Consider the following 22,375-nt stretch of genomic DNA (forward strand, 5'->3'; position numbering starts at 1 on the left):
TAATATATATTGAAAAACAGAAATTTATAAATATATTCGACTATATTTTCAGTTAAATCAGACATTTCGATAAATCTGATGGATCAATGATTCATAATTAGCGTGAGGATTTCATAAGCTACACTCGGCTACAGTGAAGCCTCTGCCTGGGGCATTGCAAAAATGTGCCATGTTTGCCAACATGCAAAGAGAGTAACGAGACAATTACCGTTGGGAACAACGTCAGAGTCAGCTGGCGTTGCCATTGCTGCTGCTGCTGCTGCTGCTGCTGGCCAAACATGCAACTTTGAACAGTTAAACACACACAGAGTCACACACACACACACACACACACACAACTGCTCAATACAACAGCAGCGATGAATGTGTGCCAACAGAAAAAAAAGCAAAAACTAAGGCAGACTTTTCAGTGCACAACTTTACACAGCCTTCTGCTCCTCTGTGTATCTATGTATGTGTGTGTGTGTGTGTCTGTGTGCGTGTGCGAGTGCAACGTGACTGCTGCCTAGGGGCGTGGCTCTGTGGCCAATGTCTGCGTAGACAACGTGTTAAGCTTCAGTGGTTTGCCATTGCAAATGGGACACATTAGCAATGTTGAAAGTTGCGGCAGCGGGGAATCAAATGGAACGAGAAGTGGAATGTGAATGGGAATGGGAACGGGAACGGGAATGGGAATGGTAACGGAAGCGTGGTGTGGCCTAGGCTGGGTCGAGCTAGGTTAGAGGTTGGGAAACACGGCAAAGGGCCTGATGACTTCTTTGACGCCAGCTGCATAGCCTGTGCCGAATGTGTCAGAAATTCAAAAACAAAACTCAGTTGACTGATTCGTTTAATTTGTACTTCACATAGTCAAAGAAGAGTGTAAAAGGTGTGCACATAAACGTTCGACTTATAGCCGAAAATTTCTGCTAGAAAGTATATAGAGAGAACAAGTCTATATCGCCAAATAATTAATACGAAATTTAGCTTAATACAATAATTTTGTAGTATAGACTGAACATCTCCAACTCTTTAAACAAAGTAGAGACTTTAAAAAGTGAAATAGTTAAATAGTTAATTGAATTAACATAGTTATAAGTGTCTAGCCTTTGAATTTAACCAAGTTATATACAATTTTGATCAAATATTGTGAAAAGCTGTAATTTAATATTAATTTCAATTTCTCACGTAGCTGCTTCGCTTTTCTTCTTTCATTGCCATGCATTGCCAGGATGCTTTTTCTCTTCTACTAATGGCATAATCATTGACTATTGATGTGGGTCATCTAGCTTCGATCGGCGTTATACAACATAAAATCAAGAAAGTACCATATAACAAGAGGCTTCGTTTATTATACAGTGTCTAAATTGATCTGATAAGAAACTAACTTATATATGGAATTTACGTTTGATAAACAGAAAAACAAAAAATTAGAGAATAAATTAATAAGAGGGAATAGCGGTTAAGTATTAATAGCATTATAGTCGGCTGTGACTTACAGGCATAAATGTTATTTTACTCCTTTGAAGTTTATAATATAGGATAATTGTGAAAAGCAGAAACACTCTACTCGTTTATTGCATAACAATTTCATTCAAAAAATGTAGCATACATTCATGCGCTTCGTGGTCTTCTGTTCCGTGCAAGTTCCTGATAAGATGAACTAGGATATGTATGATAAGCAGTAAAAATACTTGACTCCCAATTCCATTAAAAATATCATCTAAGAAAGTCAAAGAAAGTCCCGTGGCTTAATAATATAAATCGAATCGATTATCTTTAAGCTACTCAGCTAACAGCAGAAGTGTTAATTAAATTGATTGAAATCGGAAGTAAGCGCCTTTCTTCTTAGTTTCCTTGATGGAAAACGGAAGGAACTTACATTTGTCTCCAGCCCTTGCTGCGCTGTGCCAATAAATCCTTGCTCGACTGCCCATTCATTTCCCTAATGAAATCTCAAGAGTTTCTCCATAAGTTCTCGCTCGCCGGGGACTTCGTTTGCGGCGTTCGCGCTTTTCCATTTGATTGCCAACATAGTTGCCTCGATTCATCAAATCCAATAATGCAAAATACTAGGAAAAGGTATCGAAAGTTCCAAGGACGAGCCATTTGCAACGTTATTCTCTTTTCTCTTTTTTTAATCAACTTTGCTGCCAGCGGCGTCGGCGTTGGCGTTGGCGTAGTCGCCGGCGTCAGCATTGACGCTGTCGTCTACGTCATCGTAGTCCGCTGTCTGTTTGTTTTGCGCAAAAAGTTTTTTTTTTTGCGTTTTGTTTGTTTATTTGTTTGTTTTGCTTAAAAACTCTTCAGTAGCGCCAAAGGCAACTCAGCAACGACAACAACTGAGAGCTGCGCCAACAACAACAGCAACAATAATGGCTCCAACAAAAGGTTGCCACGCGTAAAATATTCCTAAGAATTTTTCTTATGCTTCTGCATTCCGCGTGACTTTCAGTAACATTTATAAATATATATGGGTAAATGTGTGTGTTATATATAGTCACATACACGCACCCCCACTCTTATTCTCACGCGTAATGCCGTTGCTTTTGGCAACAAAAGCGCGCTGTGAATCGCTTCAAGTTCAGCTCTTTGGTTTGGCTTCCTTGCAATTTTAACCCTGCAAACTTAATGCTATAGGGTATTTAAAACTATTTAAAAGGAGTTAAAAAAAAAAGAAACATCTATACATATGATTTCTCATTGTGAATACTAGGAGTCTTTTGGTAGGCCTCACGAGTTTTGGCTGCATTCGGAGGAGAAGGGAGGAAGAGTTATATATGCTGTTCAAGGATAGACATATATTTATGGGATGGTTTTGATATATGTAGAAGAGTTAGACTTGATGCCATTCAACTAATACCAAAGACTGACTGTTAATCTTTGGCTTCAATCCGCGCTTGGCTCATTTGACATCAATATTGTTCAATAGTAATATTATATTAAGATATTAGCTCTAGCTGCTATAAGTTTTGTGCTATGCGTTGTATCTCTCTATAAAATTATTTTGATATTGATCTGATATCACTTAATGGGCAACTTGTAGTCGGCTATTGTCTATCAACGTATTATAACTAATTCACGGTCTTGTGGTGATGCCTTATGACTTTTAATGTGGCAACAGGAAAGTTCGTAAATTTTCGAGACGAAATCGTTAAAACACTGTTCGTCCGCTTACACACACACACATACATAGACATGATACAATTTAATTTGATCACACACACACATACGGACTCGTGTGTGTAGCCCGCCCGCCTGCAGAACACTTAGAAAGTGCGCAGTGCAGTTGACAACTAGCCGCGACAACAACCACAGCACAATAACAATAACAATAGCAACAACAATAAGTTTGGTAACACCAGCCACCACACATCACCCACCAACCACCAACCACCATCTCAACCTCGGCCCACCCACTGAGCCACGCTCTGTTGGCAATTTTCCTGCAACATTTTTCCACACTTTATGAGACATTCATACATTTCTCTGTGTTGATGCTGTTTTTCTTGACTTTATCTTTGTGCTCTGACTAAGAATGCTCGACTATAAAATACCCAGTAAGGTGAGTAGTTATAAGTGTTCAACTATAAGATACCCAGCAGTGATGCGAATTCTGACTGAAGAAACTTAAAAGTAAAGAACATTTGGACTAGATTGTCAGATGAACAGGAATAAGTCCATAAAACTATTACTGATTAGAACATCTATATGTCTATCTATAATATCTATATGTCTAATAATTTTGACAGAGATATACTGCCAATGTTAATCTCATCAAATCCTCTCCCATTGCAAATAAATTGAACCAAAAATGAGAGTATATACAATAAAATAACATTCGAGATATTTGAGGTATTTATGTTACAGCTTTTTATTTAGCTGGCTTTATTTACGTAGTCTTTCAGATTAGTTAGAAAATTCTTCTTCACGATTACGATTACCAAATTCCTTTCGCTAGCATTCAGTGGGTGAAGTGTAATATAAAAATAGCTATGCAACATTGTTGCCATTACATACATATACCAATACATATATATGTATATATATGTGTGTGTGTGTTGCAATTGCTGTTGCTAAATATTTTTATTGCCACTTAAAAAGTTTGCTAAACAATTTTAGCTTTTATGATAGTTTGCAGGGGCAAAATATGCTTTTACTATAATTAAATATTTGCTGTCAACATTCGAGAGAATTCACAACAATAAAAGTGAAATACTTGTCAAATATTTCAACGAAATTTATATAACTAACTTTAGCTAAATATTATACTTTTTAATAGTACATTTTTTTCTCTTTAAAACATGTAACATATTTGGTGAAGGCCTTTCTCACCTGCTCTGCTTAGCCAACATTAAAAAATGCAATTTGATTTAAATGAAATTCGTATTTCGTATTCGAAAGAAATAAAAGCGAATGTGCTGCTTCGAATTGACAAACTTTGTTATTTCAAAATTTTGAGCAATTTTCCGCAACTTTTTCGCAATTGTCAATTGTCTGTTGAGTTCTGTTGTGTTGTGTCAGGTGCTGTTTTCTCTTGTTGTCGAGTTTGTTGTTGTGCTCGAGGTTTCTGTTTTGATTAGGTGCTGCTCTCAGTGGAGTTGACTGATTGCTTTTGTGCAGTTTTCCATTTGCAGTGCGAATAAGCCAAATGAAAACACGCCCGAAAAGTCAATTTAAATCTGGAGTACTCAGCACTTGGGAGCAGCTGGAAGAGCAAAGCAAATGGCCACCTAGTTTTGATGCATATCATTTGAATCTCTAGTTATTTTGAATTTTTTGTAGTTCATTGTTTTGTTTATGCCAAAAATTCTTATCAAATAAGTGAAATTGTAGTTAATCAAATTTGTCTGTATTCCTTTTGCTTTACATAAAATTTTTCTCTTTTAAGAGTTTGCCCTCTGCCAAAAAGTATATTTATTTTTATGCACTCAGCTATATCAATTAACCTAAACATAATAATATTAAAAGTCAGTTCAAAAGAAATAATTCTTAAGTTATTCCTAATTTTATGATAATTCAAATTTCTAATAAGTAAATGTTAAACATATGCTGTATTTACATATATTAAAAGTATGATGAAAATATTGTTTTCTTATCTAAACTATATCCATGTAAATATACGAATTTAATTTAAAGCATACTAAATGCCTTGATGCAGCATTTATTCAAATTGGGATAGTTTTCGCACCTGTCAGCCATTTTCTAATTGACTGTAAACATTTGTTGAGCACTTAAGCGCCGCATGCAAAATTCTAACTGCAACTTTGGTCATTAAGCATTTGTTTTCACATCAAATTAACCGCGCGGCTATGCCGAAAGTCATTGTTATACGAATCGCTTCCCGATAGACACGATACACACGCACACACACGCAAGCCCTCATCTAGTTCTCTCTTATCTCTCATCTCGCTCGTGCAAACGCTCGTTTAACCGCTGCCACTTACTCACACTCCAAAGTCTGCGTATGTACTGAGCAGCAGCGGCAGCGTCAGAGCTATGTGCTCGGCTCCTCTTGTACCAACAAGAATATGTATAATGTACCCTTGGATAAACATATTGTAGATATGTATACATATATGTATATTTATATATTAATTATTCTTTACTAACAGTTTTAGCATGTATCTAACTTTTATTTACATTTATTTAACTTTTTTTTTTTAAATTAAGTATTTATTATTGTACCAAGAAAATGTGAGCTGCACTAGCCTTGGACCACTTGTACCACAGCAGCATCAAGTATAACAGTTTAACTCCGTTACATTCGGCTCTCTTTTTACATTCATTCGCTCTTTGCTGTTCGCATTGTTTCGCTCAGCGAGAGCCGAGCGGCACTTAGTGTCGAGGCACCGAAACATGAAATTCATCTGTGGGGCAGTTACTCAGTTATTGTTGCCGCAGCCACTGCTTGAGGCTGGTATTTATCGTTTTGTTGTGCATAGTTCGCGGTTATGCTTTTTCGTCGATTGCTTGACCTTCAGCTAATTTGCATGCCGTCTGACATTGAAAGAATTCTGTGGCTGAGTGCCGAGCCGCTCTTTGGTTACGTTTCAGCTCGGCTCCCATTGTTGCCTATTCGAGGGTTCAATTAGTGCTTCCGCTCGCTTGTTGCTCCACTTGTCAAGGGTTTGACAGACACTCTTGCTAGATTGACAGCATTTGGCGGTGATTGATGCACTGCAGAGTGTTTTGCCTTGCGATTGTGTGCAAAATGCGTAGCATACTTTTTTGCATGTTCGGACTGAAATTGATGGATATATGGAGCGTTCATTTTAAAAACTGCTGAAATCATATATATTTGAATATGAACTCTCTTTGCTCTATGTAAGGCATATTACATTGGTTTTGCAGTCATATGTTATCTGTATTATCAGCATGCTAAATTATGGCCATGTCTATCTACCTTTCTCTGTTTCAATATTACGAACTTACAAGAATGACTCTTAACTTGTAATAGTAACAGCTATTCTTATTTTGCTTACTAATAGTAAGCATTTTCCATACCACGGAGTATTACACTTGGGACAAGGTATCTGTTAGTCGTGCATATGTGCTTATATCACTGTCATTACTTGTATTTTTAATGAAGCAATTTATATGCCTATTCGTGTGACGAGTTCTATGTTGACCTTTTGACTAACCACAAGGGTCAGAAGGCCGGCACTTGTTGTGGACACAGGAAGATTATTTAAATAGTTTTTGAGGAATATTTGCTATTTCAAATGGCATGAGGCGGGACAGAATATCAAAAAAGGACAATGACATAACGGATCTGGCCAAAAATTGACAAGAACACATGCCACATATTTTTTGTAAGAACTTTCAACAATTTGTAAGCAGCGTTTCAAACAGGTTTTAGGGAGCTGTTCGTCCAGGACATGACGCACAGAACACATACACAGAAGTTACTGATGATATTCAAGGATTGTAATGCTAGCTAACAACAAGGACATCGTTGGCCAAGTGCGGTTGCTCGGAAGCTGCATAAATATGCAAATTCTACTTTTGCGTAGTAGCCCAAAGGACATAAGTGACGTCAATTTGCCAACACGAATATAAATACATACGTAACTACACTGATGTATGCGTAAATACGGATTTGTTTATATACAGACATATGTGTAGGTGTGTGTGTGGGCGGCTGTATTTGTGTGTGGGTAGCTTTGCTGTTGCCCCTTTGTTGCTTTATTTCCACAGCCCGACCATCTGAATTTAACATTCGCATTTGAGTGGCCGTCGAGTATGTCAACTACAAATTGCACCTGAAGCAATGGCAGCCATCGCATCGATCAATGTGAGAGCCCACAGAACAACAAAATCGAGTCCTTAAAGCTGTGTGTACACAAGGATGCAGCCCGTAGACCACTTCAAATGCCGTTTTAATTGAGCCGCTGCATCTCAACCTACGGGTTAAGTAGAAACCACCGCAAAGCTCAAAAGCGAACAAAAAGCAGCTCGTTAAACTTTGTTCGACTCGTGCATAATGATCCATGGGAAATCCACAGCAGTCAAAAAACAAACTGCGGAAAAACTTAAATTTAAGCATTTGGTACTTTAATAGTGGAGAGAATTCAATTTTGGTGTATCTAATCTTTTTTTCGGGGCAGTATAAAATTATTCAGGATGTTTCAGATATATATAAGTAGATATGTATAATAAAACGAATAAAAATGAAATGTATGTAAAGAATATAAACAAAAGTTTTTTAAGTATATTTTTCCAAGCGAAAATACTGGCGGACAACAAAAGGCATATTGAATAACTGAAATAAGTAAAAGATTTTCATTCCATCTTATAGCAAAATGATATATTTTTATACCCTGAACCCATTGAAAATGGGAAATCGGGGGATAATGGTTTTTTTTAAAAGTATGTAACAGGCAGAAGGAGGCGTGGCAGACCCCACAAAGTATATATATTCCTGATCAGGGCGACAAGCTGAGTCGATATGGCTCTGTTCGTCTGTCTGTCCGTCCGTCCGTCCGTCCGTATGTATGAACGCGTCGATCTCAGAAAATATAAGAGCTAGAGACTTCAATTTATATATCGAGTATATCACTAAAAAACGACAGCTCATTCCGATAATTTTTTAACGATAAAAAACCTTAGCGAAGATCACTTAAAAAATTATATCTCCCACATCTTTCAAGTTAGAGTCTCCAAATTTAAAATGTATATTAAGATGCATTTTATACAATTTCCACCCTCACCCTCATCTTTGTAAAAGTCGTATATCAAATACTAGAGACTTGTTCTTCGGTATACACATACATTTAAACATTATGATTACGTTCTGAAAGTTTCATTACGATCGTACGTCTAGAAATTAAATTATTCAACAAATAAGTTCTCATAATATTGCCAACACTGCAGCGCAACCCAAGCGCCTGTATATGTGCGCGTGTGCGTGTGTTTGTATGCGTGTGTGTGTGTGCGTGTGTGTGTGCTAACTATTATTGAAATATCAGTTGCTTGTAGGGTTCAGGGGAGCTCGTAGTCGAGCAGTCTCGAATAGAGCTTTCTTACTTGTTCAATAATAACATTTTTCATTTATATATTTTAGAGAGTATAAAAAATACATTTATATACTAGAACAAATTTGTAATAATATTTTTTATAAAAAAATAGTAACATATAACTTTTATAAAAAAATAAAAAAACCGCATTCTCTCTTGCAATCGAAAACGAATATTATGCAGTCGGCTGTATCCTACTGTAACATTGTTCGTTGTAAATATTCCATTGTTGACAGTATTTAAATGTTAATTTCGATACTACAAGTGGCATATGTAGGTCCAAAGCAGTTCTGATTAACTGAGCAACGGTCCGATGGGCACAAACCAATAATAATGAACTGTTTCGGCGCATAAATTAGGCTGGCAGCATAAAGTGCGTCGCATACCTTGTGACTCAGCAAAATGCAAATTCCTTTTGCATATTTCACCCAACGGAAGCTGCTCAGAATTTACGTACATTTTCTCTTGCTCTCCCGCTGCAGATTGCATAAATTTGCAAGACTTAGCATAAGGGCGTTTCGGGCGCCCTCCTTCTGTGGGGCGGGGCTTATGCTTACGGCCGCTCGAGCTGTCGCTCATTACACTCTGGCAGAGAGAATTATAGCTTTAACTTGACGCTTATATCGTATTTATTATTTATAATTATCAACAGCCCAATAGTTCGAGACCTTAACCGATTGATGGTTGCTATTAAAAATTATATTCAATTATAAAAAAAACTTTCGCTTGCTTTGTTGTATATCTGGAAAAGTTTTGAATAAACGGGCTATCATGTCGTAAAAGCAAACTTTTCATGGAAAATGCTTCAAGACAGCTGACTAAGATGTATGCATTATATATTTATGTTTTCTGTTTTTCATGTTTTCCTTAGTTGCACAATAAACACTTTAGATATGTGTAAACGGATTATTATAACATAAAGACAAACTTTTTTGATGTCAACTTTTTCCGCACAGCTTCACTAAACAGAAAAATCCGAGCTAAGCGGACTACAATATATTGTATATTAATGCGTGTTTATCGTTTCACTCAGTTGCAGAAGTTTAACCAATGATTCCAAGCTTAAAGAACTCAAATTTAAGTCAGACATCAGCGCTATATTATATTGGAACAACCTATGGAGCATGGCATTTGGGGTTCGTTGCCAACATTGAACGCAGGATGGCCAATATGTGCTGCCATAAAATGAGGTGCCGGCAGCCACGTGCTCACTAATGAATCTACCAAACAACAACAACAGCAACAACAACAGCAAACGACAATCGGATAGCAAACATTAAAGTGTCAAAAACTCAAGGAAAAGAGCCCCGAGAAAAACGCGTTTCTATTTACAGCCGTGCGGCTAATTTCCACAGCAGCAGCAACAACAATAACAACAACAACAACAACTACTACTACAATGAAAAGAAAAGAAAAATATATGTAATGGTGCAAAGCGTACAAGTTGGAGATGGCGTCAAAAACACGTTAAGGCAGAGAACGAAAATGGGGAGATGCCCCAAGGGGTAGCTGCACTGTCTAATACCCTGCCTATGGTAAAAGCTAATAAATTGTTGTATGCAGACTTTATATAGAATAGTTTATCTAGCAGGCAAAGTCTAACCAGTTTTCATTGAGCTTCAATGCAACTTTCCCACTTTGAGGCAGTCACTGGACGTCAATTAAATTAAAAACATTTGCCACAAGTTTTATATTCAATTTGGAAAGTGCAAAGAAACTTTCAAGAAGTAGGCAGAGCAGAAATGAGTAGTTAATAAAAAAGAAAATGATAAGTGGTAATGGATTTTCCTTTACTGAATTTGGAAGGATATTTAAGTGCTGCATTCTTGCCTTGTGGATTTACATTAGTCAACAAATAAATGACTTTGGGCTGATAATTTAACATCAGCTTATAAATTATGTTAATTTGTAAATGGTATAGAGCTGAGATGGGACTTTAAATAAATATATATATATTTTTTGTTTATTTATTTTTATTTTTTTAAATTTTACTCATTTCTAAACCTGTTCATATTTGTTAATAAGTTTTCATCTTATACTATAAAAATAGAAGTTTCGACTTTTTATTTTTTTGATGTTAATATCTATATAATGATCATTTGTTCCTTATGAATTCCATGATAGATTGGCCCTTCTCAAATATATTAATTTGTTACAAATATTCAATTTTGTATTTAAAAGAATGTCCGATCATGTCTTATGCTTTATAGAATATATTTGTCACATATATAATTCAATTTTGAATAGCCCCGTTTGGTGAAGGGTATTATTATTTTGAAATTCTGACAGCTACTCGTCCTACTTTGCTCCACAGAAGAATGGGCTCCTTCATCCTGAGTTTCATCCGTCGGAACTCAATGCGACGTTGGTGGCTTTTTTTTATATTTTTTTCCGCTGTCTTAAAATGCGACTTCCTTGCACCAGATTTCAATTATGCAAAGAGATTTGCCGACTGAGTTTCTGGACGTTTTTCAGAAATATTCGGATTACGGAAGGCGAGTCGTGGGCGAGGGTCCTGGGATAATCAGGCTGGCTGCCATATTTACTTTTAATTTGCACCATTAATTATGCAATTCTTTGGCGTAAGCCAGCGCCAATGTTGACACCACAGACAAATTATGTTTGGCCGTTATGGAGCACATAAATCAAGCGACGGCTGCCAAGGCTTAGCTCCTGATAGTGTATATTAAAAACTCGGCGTAATTATGTCAATAAGCCGAATTGCTTATGGCCGTCAGCCGACGCCAGGCAAGACCCAAAAAATAATGAAAAGACGAGCAACATTCTGGTTGTCGTTAATCATTTGCATGTTTCTTGACTGGACCAGCAAACAAGTCATTCACATTGGGGGTGCAGTGAAGCTTGGCCAGACCAAACAATTGGTAGAGGCGAAGCAATGAAGAGCTTGGCCAGCAAAGCACAGCGCCTTGTTAAGAGTTTTGAAAGGCCAATTTATTTCTGGCTCAACGATAGCGCCACAATTAATAATCTAGCCAATGGCCAATGCTAGTAAGCCAGAAATACAAATACAAAGAACTTTTGCTTTGATAACGGCAAGAAGAAGCAACAACAATTTGTGAATTCAATTCGCAGACGGCGGGTAAAGTAGCTGCCGGCTAGCAAAGAGCCCGGCCAGCCACAAATGGAGAACAATGGGCAGGACTAACCGGACTTTTCGCTTATCGCTGATAGCAAATCAGCCAGTTGCAGTGGAGCGAAAGGCAAAACACAAGAAAATAAAAGCGAAAATGGGATAAAGGGAATCATGCCACATAACGAAAGTTAAGCATGTCAGAGTCGAGTCAAATGGTGTGAGCTGCAGATACTCTCCATTCGACTATGAACAGTCATATGTGCTCAGCCAATTTGACCCAATTTATCCGTAGTTTTTGAAAGGAAAACTGTGTTCTTGAATAACATATCTGTTTATAGAGGCACACATATACAAATACCTTTTCATCGCCGTTTTCTGTGCTTACAGGGTATAGCGCGCACATTTGAGAAAGTGTTGCAAAAATGTGCAAGGAAAGTAAAATAGGAACACATATGTGTGCGGCATCATCGCGGAAGGACAGCCCTCAATATGATAAATAACAGATGAGCAATTTGTGTCAGCATTGTGTAACTCCATGGGGGAAAGGAATTGGGTTCATTTCTTATTGAACGGACGATGCGGCACAGACTCATGGCGAGGCGGATCATACAGTGGCAGGCGACAAAGTAGTCAACAGACAACTCGAATCGAACCCTGGACTGGAAAGTGGACAGGTGGCTAAACATGTAGTTGAAAGTGACTTTGATAATTTACATCTATCTCCATATACATAAATCATTCATGCATAATATCACATTATGTACTCTATATAGCAGGTTTATGTAATGCTCTACTCCCTGTGCGAGTGTAATAAAAAGCTCATCAATCACTTGGTGCTCCAAATGCTTGTCGCCTGCGCAGCACCCATTTCTTACCCGGTCCCCAGTTGCAGCTCCTAGCAACACTTGAAAATACATTGACTATGAGAATGTCATGAATATTAAATTGCGATGATTGCCTTTGGCAGTGTATCCTGGTTCCGCTCCTCGTTGTCGCCTTCGTCACCCTTATTGACCACGTACCCGTTGCTTTTCCTTCTGCTTTTGCTTTTGCTCTTGCTTTGCTATACTATGCATTCACAGAGCAGAGTCTATCACAAATTGATCTTAATAAAATGCACTCTAATTAAGTTAAAAATACACAAATTTAGAAGTGCTCGTCTGGACTGTGAAAGCTTTTACAAGCATTTTGATAAATGACCGAAAAGAAGGAAATCAAGGAATGTTTGTTAAAGAAAATCCCTTTTATTAATAGTATAACAAGCATGTATGTACGTATTTATTAAAATGTATAAATTTTTATTTGTTAATTTGCTTTAATTTTTTTCCAGTTTATTATTTCTATCAATGCTTCCCCCTAGAATCGTCAAAAACAAATTAATTCGGAATGCTTCGAGGCTTTAATTGGCAGTCCTCTTTCTTCCAGTCTATTTTAGATGAACATGATTTCATTTCTTTTTCAGTGTGAAGAATAAGTAAAGTTTTATTTGGTCTGTTGCCACAGTACTATTTTCATGAATACAGCTTTATTTTCGATATATAGTGGATACAAATCGAAGAACAATAATCTTTACAGATATATCAGCTGTATTCTATTATTTTAAATAACCTGCATTGGCTGTCGCTAATTATCTGTATCATATAGTGTTTGCGAAGGAAAAGAACAGAATAAGTAAAGGGTAAAAAATAAAATGATAAATCTATAATGATCCATTTTGAGTATCCAGCTGTTTTGCCTGCAGTACTCAAAATTAGTAACAAACGGAGATAGAGCGAGGAGCGATCTCAGTTGAATTCTTTCGGGATTTAAAATTTTACCACGGCCCAGCTCTATTAAACCTGCAAACAATAATGAACTTATCGTAGTTCTAATAAACTTGTGTTTTAAAATTCGAAATAATTTTAAATGCTCACAAATTATTTAACATATTAATCTTCTGTTTCAGTCATGTAAGTTTAAAGTGAATGGAGAATTGGTGAATATAGTAGGCATTATTCACACATTTATTCAGAATCGCTACTCATTTCTCATCATATGAATGGCAGCCAATGCTGTAATCAAGGATCAAAATGTTGACAACTTTTGATAAAGTATATACGTAGATATACCTATTCAAACGAGCTGTTTCTTCAAACAGAGCGATACTATTAAAGCCAACGATATAATATCGTCAATCCCCATCAGCCCTCGACAATCACGACGGCAAAACAAAGCGCAACTCAATGGTTGCTTTGTGGCTAAGGGTGTGTCCTTTATTCAGTTCTAGGCAAAAGCCTAGTCCTTTGCAGCTTGGGCTTTGCATACAGCACACACACACATACATAAACATTTTGAAAACAAACTTTTCTTGTGGCTTGTTTGGCTCATAAGCTTTTGAAAGGCAGGCTGAGAGGCAACTGTAATTGAATTTTTCATTGTTTACAAACAAATTATTGTTGGCTGACAAAGCAGTTGGGCTAACAATATGTTGATCCCATGGCCTATTCCATTCACGTATAAATGGCTGCTCCACATCTTACCAAAAAGCGAGATTGATAGATATAAGCCGAGGACAATTAAAAATGATTTTATTGTAATTCTCTCTGCTTGAGCACTCGCATAATTAATTGAATAAAAACAGCATCGATTGCCTGCGTGATATTTTATTGAATTGTAACTTCGTCCAGCCCTGAGCAACTTTTATGTGCAATGCGAACGGGTTTAATATACTTGCCCATATATTGCATTAAAACTTCGTAAATGGGGTTTTAAAGGTCTTGAATTTACGGCCTACGCAGCCTGCAAAATTTCGAAATTAAATTGCGGCCAGCAGGCGAAACAGCCAGCCCTACACGCCCCAAAGCCAGATCGAGCTGAATTTTTCATAAATGTCACGGCAGATGTAATGTGGCCCGCAGTAGGCGCAGAAGCAGCTGCCAGCTGAAAAGCAATTTAAATACCAGGCGGTGCATTGTTATCTGGCCGACAGTTTACGCTTTTACGTTTGCCGAGTCCCGGCAAAACAATGGAATTTAAGTCCATTACAATCACGGTGCAAATGTAGATATTCCGGAGATACTTTAAAGGACATTGTGTTGTACTTTTAATTTGCGATCAAAACATTTCAGTTCGAGAATGCTTGAAAATCGCTTTTGCCTGAATGCCAAATAAATATTTCGACAAGTCTGCACGACTTGGGCTCATTGTGGCTGATATATATGTATATGTATACTGACTGGGCCAAATTCGGTCACCCTTTCATCTCCGTCGGCTCTCACAGAGCAGTCAAGCACATTCTGACAGTAATATTGAATTCAACTCACACAAGCACATGCATACGCACACACACACACACATAAACACATTCAAGCGAACAAACAGGAACATCATAACCTGCGTAAAGCCTAAAGCAACCCTCCAATGAGCCCTCAGCAGCAGGCGAGCACCTGATCTCTTTAGCCACAAATACACACACACACACTCACACATGGTTACATAAATGTCATTGCTGTTATTTATGATAATTCAAAGTAATATCCTGCAGCAATTTCATCAACAAAAGCTAAGAGGCCAGGACCGACTGCAAGTAGGTGTGTAAAAGCAAATATCCTTTTTGGCTAACAGGCGCATGCCTAAGGGGAGCTCTGGAAAATGGCCTAAACGTGCCAAACGTGCAAATGCCTGTGTGAAAATTGCAAATTTGTTTCAATAATTGGTCGTGGCAGGTACGCATGCCCTACCCCTAGTTGCTTAGTCGACCATAAAGCGTACAAACATTCGGCGAAGTGCCCGACTTAAGTGATTGGCCATCATAAATAGCATTACATTCGTATCAACTGAATTTGCCTCAAGTTAGCCCTATAAAATGAAAAAATTCTACTAAACGCACCGTTAACTCCCAAGATATTGGCTTTGAAAAAATGTTCTATCATTTTATCTTAGTTAATCAATTCTGTTGGACTTGCGATTAGAGTTGATAATCAATCGATACTCCATTATTTATATCAGTAACCATAGAACGATGTCTAGTCTATCTGTTGAATGGTTAGTATATTATTTTTGGTTATTTTATCTTTGGGTATTATATTATTAATGTATTAAATAAAAGTGCTATTATGAAACGCATAATTCTTTTAAGGCAAAGACAATCAACACGAAAATAAAAGCGACTAAGGGATTACGTGAAAAAGATCTTTATAGAAAACTGCTTAAAAGAGGAAGCTAATCAAACCATTTCTATTATTTGTCCTGTATATTATTCACGAATACTGGTTTCAAGTTAATGTGTAAATCAGTTGCTGCATAATTGGCGTGAAACTATCGATAGCAACGACATACAAGCCACAGCCGAAAGAAACCATCTAGTGAAACTAGCTCTACTTGCCATCATACTAGCCAAAGAAGTCTGCCGAACTATACTTAGAAAATATATATGTAGATAAAATAACGTAAATATCAATTATTTTACTTTAATGTTTTTATCTTTATACACATCTGTACCACCTATACACCAATTCAAGATATGTCCCCCTGTGAAACTTCGTAAAAGCTATCCACGGAAAAACAAAGCAGTTGTTATCATATCTATATTCATCTGTTTTACGTACAATGTCGGGATTATCTGCTTGACCTGTCAAGTACATGAGAGTATGATATAGAACAATCTTAATTGTCAGTACAAAATTATAAGAATTGTTGAATTCAGCGGATTTTCGAAGTTTCCCGTTGGGATAGTAAAAGCTCTACATTAACAGGTCGATACACAATTACCAACAGGTATACGGGACGGATATCACTTGATTTCCGGGCAAGCCAGTTGGTATAGGAACTGCACCAACGTGCGGGTTGGCCGTCCGGTCATTTTTCGTTTACTCAGATATGGAACGATTCCATATTTGCTAAGCATGCCGGATCCGCGAGTATCGATATGGGCCCAGTCGGCGCATGGAACCATTTCATGGAGTATAGCCGCCGCTAAGCAAGAGCTCGCTAGACCACGCCCATCGTTGCTCAGATCATATCCGAGTTCGTCCGTAACCTGTTTTCTGTAGTAATTCCATAGTGGAAGGCGCCACATGCGATCACCGGTGAGAGAGCCAGCCTTTTGGAATTGCTTCCAGATGTAATGAGAATTGGAAAAGATGGCGTTTGCCCCGCCACCGAGTGCCTGCTGGGCACCCCTGGCAATCGTGCCCACGTCCACCACCAGACGCGGCTTGTAGCTCGTTTGGCCGTAAATCAATGGATCAGCCATTACGACGACGGCTGCCTTGCTCAGATCACGTATGGCCATTGCCTTCGCATTCAGCAAGGTGCAAACGTCGCCTGGCTTTGTGGACATGCCCGATGGCATGTTCTCACACAGCGGCACAATTACAACCACATTGATGGGCAACGACAATGCCGCAACGCAGCGCATCATGGCCACACAGGCCGCCGCGCCGGACATCTCCGCCCTATACTCGTCCATGCCCTCGCACTCACGCAAATTGATGCCGCCCGAGTTGAATGTGATGCCCTTGGCGATGAAGAGCACGGGCTTGTCGTCCGGCGAGGTGCCACAGTAGCTAATCTCCATGAGTACTGGGGGCTCGCAAGAGCCCTTGGCTATCATCAGAAAGGAATGCATGCGCTGTTGCTCGATCCAGTCCATGGTGCGTATTTCCACAGTGATGCCGCAGGGGCACAGGGCGTCCACTGTGGCCTGGGCGAACAGCGTAGGCGTCATACAGTTGGCAGCCGCATCGCTCAGGCGACGGGCCAGATTCTGCGATTCCGCCTTAAAAATGCCACGCACCCAGCCATCCTGATCGTGTGAGTCATACAATTCCAGCTTGGGTTTCACCGGATGATTCTTTTTACTTAGCATATCAGTAAACTGCCAGACACCCAGCATTGCACCTTCGGCCGCCTGCTCCGCATACTCCATGCTCTCGACGGCAATATCGGTGAGACGAAGCTTTTGCAGCGACTGGGCACCGATGCCGGCGGCAACGCGAACATTTTCCATACCCTCGTCCAACATTTCTAGCTCGTTAAAGCCGACGCCCTGCAGGCCTAATCCAACGACAGCAATACTGTTAAAGTCGGGATCAATGTTGTTGAACACCTTTCCGCGACCCAATTGTCCATTGATTTTGGTTTCTCTAATTAAGTGCGCAAGCTTTCCCCCGGTGCGGTCGTTCACGATCTCGGCGCTTTGCGTCAGCTTTGCATCCTTGTCGCCCTCCTCTTGGAATATACCGAGAATGAGACCCTTTCCTCTTGTCTCCTTGGCACAAGAGTAGCGAACGCTCTCGAATAACGGGGAGCCGCGCAGTAAATTGGACTTGAGCAAAATTCGACGCACACTCTGCATATTGAAAATTAAATAAATTCCACAAATAATTTACGACTATAGGTCAAAAAATAAATATGTGCTTATATAAACACTAAAATCGTGAAAAATAAACAAGAAAAACACTTATAATTTAGGATAAATAATTTTTTTTTTTTTTTTTTTTTTTCAAAATTCCACTGAACAAAACATTAAGAAGCAAGCACTGATTAGGTTGAAATAACAAAAAAGACTCAACTGGAAATCCAGCCGTGACAGCTAAGTTATTTGACAACTACGAAAGCGCTTGCTGGGATCGACATTTCAGCTTCAGTTGCAACTGTCAGACTAGGAGATACCCTGCACATAGTGCTGTTCATGTAATCAAAGACATAAGCATACTCTTTGCTCACTGTAAGAAAGTTTTTATTGCGCTATGCTCTACATTTATTTATTGTTTATTTATAAATGTACTTTAATAAAGACTTTCTTGATAATAATTTGTATTGTCATAAGTCTGTGAAGAAAAAGTGGTATTATATGCCACAAGCCGTTAGCTAACAAAGGCATGGCCAAAATTTCTTTTTATTATCATATTTATGTTGAAAGTCATATTTTTGTTTTACCAGAAGAGCATTCCAATCAAATATATGTTTACATTGCTATTTCTCGCTCTGATTTCAATAACTTTAAAGTTTATTTTCATTTCTAATAAATATGCGAAAGTTAGTTTTCTTATCATATTTATAAAACCATCAAATTTTATATGCACAATCTTTAAAATGACTTAAATAAAATTGCAGTTCAAAGTCAAGTTTTTTAGAGGGTTTATTGCGCCAATGTCAACCAAACTTTATAGTTTGGCCATAATAGTTCAGTGAGCATTACGAGTATGATCAGGATTTCAACTAGTAAACACATAAACAGCAAATTTGATAGCCCATGAATGTTTTGACGACCCATTTTTATATTCAATATGAGGTATAAATCAAGATTATTTTATTTTAATACTAAATCACGTATTTTTATTTTAGCATGACATGTAATGGTGATGGTGTAAGTTATGAGTAGTTAAATGCAGCCAACAAGGATTGTGGTTTGATGGAAAATATTTTGTATATCTATTTCCACAGTTAAACGTTAACTAACCGTAACTGTAACGACTGGGCGTTAATCAAACACTGTTCGGCAGTATAATTAATGCAACTGGCTCAATAAATAACATTGCAATTAAGTGGACCACATTGATGGTAATTCTAATTGGAACTATCGCATACTGTCCTTGCCGATGAATACACTTATTGAAAGCAAACAAACAATTAAATGATGTAGCTCTACAATAAATTAATGACTATCTTTATGATGTTGAATTTAAAGTTAACAATATTAATTAAAATGTGGATTATCTGACGACAAATAGCAGTTAAAAAGTGCCTCAAACACAGTCTTTTCTATGTGAGCTTTCATAAAAACGCAAAAACAAATTGTAATGTAGACAAAAAATTCCCGAATAAGCAGGATATTATCAGAACTGTATTTGTATATACATTAACAACAATATTATAACAATATATATTATTAATTACTAGAAAGAAGATTAAGTGGTCAATCGGCTGTAGACAGGAAAAAAATATAAATACATTTTGAATGGGAAAGAACATTTTATTTAATTTGAAACATTTGCTTATTTATAAATCTTTATTAAACTACTATTTCGTAAAAAAAATTCTGTTTCAATTTTCTTATTGACTTTCCTTTTTAATTTAATTTTATTTTTTTTATTTCAGTTATTTTAAAATATATTGATTTATTCAATGTGAAATTTTCGTTATTTTGTATTATTCTTTATTTATTTGAATTTATATATATATATATATATATATATATATATATATATATATATATATATATATATATATATATATAATTATATATTATATAATAATATATATATGAATTCACGGTAATTTGTTCAGTCTTTCACAGCTCCGCCACCCAAAGTCCATATTGTCTTTGCAATTGTGGCAATAATGCATAAAATATGTACTCATCTCCATTGGATTAACCCAAATATCTTGTATATTGGCTTAAGAAAAGTATTTTTCTTTGGAAATTCTTTGGCAAGTAATTACGCCAAACAAAACGGAACCATGAAGCCAAAAGCTAATACGATTACAATAAACTGCATGGCTTACTTAAGATTATATCACTTTGCGAAACGTTCTATTAGCAAGCAAACGGAAAGGGGATTTAAGAATGCATTTGAAATCACAGAAGACTTGGCAAAGCCTTTGCCTCGACTGCAAACCAGTCTGGATATGGCACGGCGTGCACTGCATCGTTGAATGTTATTTGTTCAAGCGGACATTCAATTTCCATTGGGTTGCTACAAATGAATTTTTCATTTAAATATATATACTATCTTAGTGGTTTAACCGCAGCTTAATGCTCCAAATGCCAAGCCATTCATATGATTATGGCCAGACGTGTAGCAAAGTGGAAGAGTTTTCCGCTCCTCCTCCCCCGCTAAGAGCTGACTGGCCCCAGCACATTGCGTATCCAAGTTGTGGCAACTTAACACAGTTTTTCTGTTTTTTTTTTTTTATAGTGTTTGGGGCGTAACACTTGAGTCAGACAACTTTCCGGCTTTGGCGAGGTGCTAGAAATCTGCAGAATGCCTGCATGCTCGACATTTGCCGGAACCCTGCCATAAAACGCTCATGTGTGTGCGTGTGTGTGTGTATTAGTATGTTGACAGCATTTGTTGGCAACAATTTCATTACCGCGCATTTAAAGTTTTACTAACACTCATGCACTTCTAACAAATGAGACAGCAGGATATACACATTCGTTTCGACAGTCGCCCCGCCCACCCGCATAGCAAAACATGCCCCTGTGCATATAGCCATGGCTGGCGCTGTGCTCGTTATAAATGGAAAACTTTTGCTACTTGCTCAAGTGGTTTTTGTCTTTTTTATTTGCTTTTCTCTATTTCCTTTTGTTTTGAGTTCAGCTGCTTCTTCTACTACTACTGCTGCTGGTGTTGTTTCTGCTGTTTTTATTCGCTTTTGATTTTGAAACTTTTACTTGTTTATTTTACTTTTTAATGAGAGCAGACTAAGAGATCGCATGTCCATGAACAGGGACAATCCCGCTGTGGAGGAGCAGTGCGGCGTTCCAGTTGTATGCTTGTCGATTAGCCATATTTGAAACGGAACATCAAGCTCGAAAAGTTTTGCAATATGTACGTCGAATCCAGTTATACGCTTGACGCTGACGCTTGAAGCAACTTTTCGGGGCATCAAGTTTTACTGCACAATTTGTCAAGCCGTGTTTTAAAGTGTGTGCAACAGTTGCGTCGAGAATTGCCTGCTGTCAGTTTGCATCTAAACATGTCCAGCTCGATGGACTGACTGGGATATCTCAGATCCCTGCAAATAAAAAATTGATTTGCGCAAGTTTTTTGTGTCTCTGCTTTCAGTCAGTCACAATCGCCTTTTCAAGTGGCCCGAATAACACAGAGGCGAGTGTTTTTAATTTGAACTTTTTGTGGCGCATTCGCATATCAATGACTGGACGAGGCATTCAAGCGTAAGTGGCAAACAGCCGCTGCCACAGACTGCCAGCACCGCAACCACAGACCGAACACCACATAGAAATTCGGCTATGGAGCGTATTTCTGGCAGCTGAACAACTTCTATTGGAAACTTGGCAAACAGTTTCACAATTTATTTTCCTGCATTGCAGTGATTTATAAATTTTGATTAAATTCTTTGGCCATGGTTTTGGCAAATGAAGTGAACCTGTTTAATGGCTATATCATTGAACATCTGGCAAATATATACTTTACTTTTTTTCTTAATTTTCATTTGCATTTAATAGTTGCTGCCACTTGAATGCAGTTAAAATATGTAATTGGGTCTTTTGTGAATTAAATATGAAAAGTTGACGATATTGATCAAATGATATGTTAAAATAAATAGGGAAGCAAAAATAAAATAAATTTCACAGAGAAATATATATATTCTGTGAAAAGTTTTTGTGGACCCCAAATAATAATTGAATAAATTTATAATTTATATATATATATATATATGTATATGTATGCATGTACATATGTATGCATATATATGCGCATATTAGTACAGAGACTCAACAATTTTGTGACCACGTCGTATTTTGCCTGTACTGCAAAAGTTATGCTCCGACTCTTAGATAAATAATTCGAGACTTATCATGACATCTATTCGAATGGGACCTTAGACGAAGGATGAGTAAGAGTATGAACTGTAAAAACGTTTTCAAACGTTTGAAGGAAATATGAACTCTCCAAATATGTCATAAATTCTTTTTGTCATATAGAACTTAATTTAATTGTACTCAAAAGTGAATTTAAAGATGGTAAACATAAATATTTTATCTACCAATGAAGAATAAGATAACTCTGCCTTACATAAATGTGAAAGTACGCTGTTGCCTTCAAATATT

General features: G+C 37.5%; 1 protein-coding gene and 1 pseudogene across 19 annotated transcripts in view; both read right to left on the reverse strand.

Annotated features, from left to right (window-relative positions):
* Rbfox1 (RNA-binding Fox protein 1) overlaps positions 1 to 22,375 on the reverse strand; it is a 133,226-nt gene that overhangs the window by 100,658 nt on the left and 10,193 nt on the right. The gene's annotated exons all lie outside the window — the stretch shown is intronic.
* Positions 16,144 to 18,153, reverse strand: LOC108652530 (crystallomitin S-Lap4 pseudogene; annotated as a pseudogene).

This window comes from Drosophila navojoa, chromosome 4 (assembly GCF_054131105.1).
Source record: "Drosophila navojoa isolate 15081-1374.11 chromosome 4, UAZ_NAV_1.0, whole genome shotgun sequence".
In the NCBI taxonomy this organism is placed as follows: domain Eukaryota; kingdom Metazoa; phylum Arthropoda; class Insecta; order Diptera; family Drosophilidae; genus Drosophila; species Drosophila navojoa.